Source organism: Vicia villosa, linkage group LG4, assembly GCF_029867415.1.
Source record: "Vicia villosa cultivar HV-30 ecotype Madison, WI linkage group LG4, Vvil1.0, whole genome shotgun sequence".
Classification (NCBI taxonomy): Eukaryota; Viridiplantae; Streptophyta; class Magnoliopsida; order Fabales; family Fabaceae; genus Vicia; species Vicia villosa.
Window position 1 is genome coordinate 114,401,461 of NC_081183.1, and position 2,488 is coordinate 114,403,948.

Sequence of the window (2,488 nt, forward strand, 5' to 3'; positions counted from 1 at the left end):
CATAGTAATTTACCACATCTCAATCATATCATCACATCATATCGACATACAACATCTATTCAACCTAATTCTTATCAACATAATACAACTTATCAATAGTGACCATAGGGTTTACAACAACAACGACAAATTCATCATGTCATAGCAACAATAACAATTCAACATATTGCACAACAACAACAAACATCAACATGTTACAACAACAACAACAATTCATTCTATTGCACAACAACAACAACAAACATCAACATGTTACAACAACAACAATTCATTATATTGCACAACAACAAAAAACATCAACAAATTCTTCATATTCCTTAATTCAAGTAATCATCATAACACGTTATATTCAACTTCCTAATAAAGACATATATGTTCTTAATTCATCACATGGCATCATCGTTGTAACACCCCCAAAAGCTATCTAATGTTTATTTAATAAAATTAGAGTAAATTTCAAATTTTCAACAACTTTAGGATATTACAATTCCACTTAACACAAAACCTGTCATTTGCATATTTGCAAGGATGATACATAGCACGCACTCAATCATATTATAAGTCACAACCTGTATAGCCTCAAACTCAAATAAAATTTTAATTAAAATACTCGCAGCGGATTATTCAACGTAATTCAAGTATCAACATAAACTCCGAACATCATAGCATCTTTTTAAAATAGACAACTTAAATCAAAACAACTTCTCAAGATAACAACTTGAGTTCAACTTTAAAGGAAATAACAACGTAATTCAAACAAGCGTTCAATCCCCCCGAGTGCTACGTATCAGAGCGACGACACCAATAAGCTACTAAGTCTTTACTCCTCGCTACCTGCACGTTACCAATATAAAGGCAACGACGAACAAATAAAGGGTGAGATATCGAAAAGTATAAGCAAAAGTATGATAATTGATATATTAGACATAGAATCATACAATATTCACCACCTTCGGAAACAACCACAATGCAATAGTCAACCAAGCAACATAGCAATAACAACAACGTCAAAATGCGACTCAACATGAAACTCGACTATGCAAATGCATGTGGATCCATCGGAGTAAAACTCCCAACTTAATCATATGCCAGGTTATTGAGGCATTCCAACAACTTTAACAGGGTGCCATCAAGGCCAACTTAAACAATGCCATCAAGGCCAACTTAATCAATGCAATGTTATGCAAAGTTATGGATGACATCAATTCAACAATATCACAACACAATCCGAACAACAACAACTTAAACAACAACTTAAACCGCAACTTAAACAACGTTTAACTTTGGCTATTTAAGCCTACAACGAAAACTTGTCCAAATTCAAGACAAAACCAACTTATTTCGGCTGTACCTGCAATTCACGAAAATCGATATAATGTTCAACAAAAGCAACCATCCATAATTACCTATAAATATATATACTAACTACCCCGACAATTTTGGTTAATTTCAGACAACTAATTTTTACCGCTTAAATTACTAATTCGGCTAATTCGACATTATTTCTATCCCCTGCTATTACTACCAATAATTAGCTATTTAATACTATGGGTATTATACTAATATCATCCATTATAAGGATAGAATTTATTAGAAATTGATAATATAGCAATTAGTGAGTCACTTATTTTGTTGTCTGGACGACTGGGAGTATTTGCAACTGTTTTTAAGGATTCTATCTCTATTATTATAAAACAATGTCATGATTATAATCTAGTAAAACTACCTACTAACAACCATGTGCAATTGGTGATAGAACTTCTATCTACCCCATGACATACACATAAAATATAATGATTAGAAAACTATGACTCAACCGGAACTTCACCAATTCAACCCTTTTCTTCTTTTCTTTTTTTTTTTTGATACTGCACGCACACATATATCAACAACACAATGTCACAACAGCAACATGAACAATTATTATTCAGCATGATTTTATCAATAGCAGCTACACGTTTATCCGAATCAAATACCACAAATTCAACACAGACGGTATAAATTCATATAACCCCAATCCTACATATCAATCATCATATTCCCAGTTATAAAATTCGAACCCCACCCTTACCTGATTGGATTGAAGGTAGCTCAAATTTCTCGATCGAATTTTGCCCCGGTTCTGGTTGGAGTTTCTCACGGTGGCAATTCTTCTCAAACCCTTGTTTTTCTCTTTTTCCCCAAATCTCACGTTCTGGTTTTTCTTTTCCTTGTTTTGTTACTAGTAACTACTACTACTACTTATTATTTATTTTATTATATGTTCTAACTATTCTAATGGGCCTAACAATTAAAACCTCTATTTTGCTACTTGCCACACACAATTCAACCCAACTATTTTAATTAATAAACTCCCCTTTTACTTAGTGTCTCATATTTTCTGCTCTAATCTTAATTACTCGGAAAATTCCCAAAACGTTAAAATTTATTCTAATAATATTTCTAATACTAAAAATATTAAAATCCTCGACTAACTATCACTCCGCTA

The 2,488-nt window shown here is 32.4% G+C and overlaps 1 long non-coding RNA gene across 1 annotated transcript; it reads right to left on the reverse strand.

The window, feature by feature from the left end:
- Positions 1–585: 585 nt before the first annotated feature.
- LOC131599503 (uncharacterized) lies at positions 586–2,205 on the reverse strand. The gene is made up of 2 exons (XR_009282813.1): positions 2,072–2,205; positions 586–834 (listed from the first exon to the last, which is right to left on the reverse strand). It is a non-coding gene; the product is annotated as an uncharacterized LOC131599503 (long non-coding RNA).
- Positions 2,206–2,488: the final 283 nt, after the last annotated feature.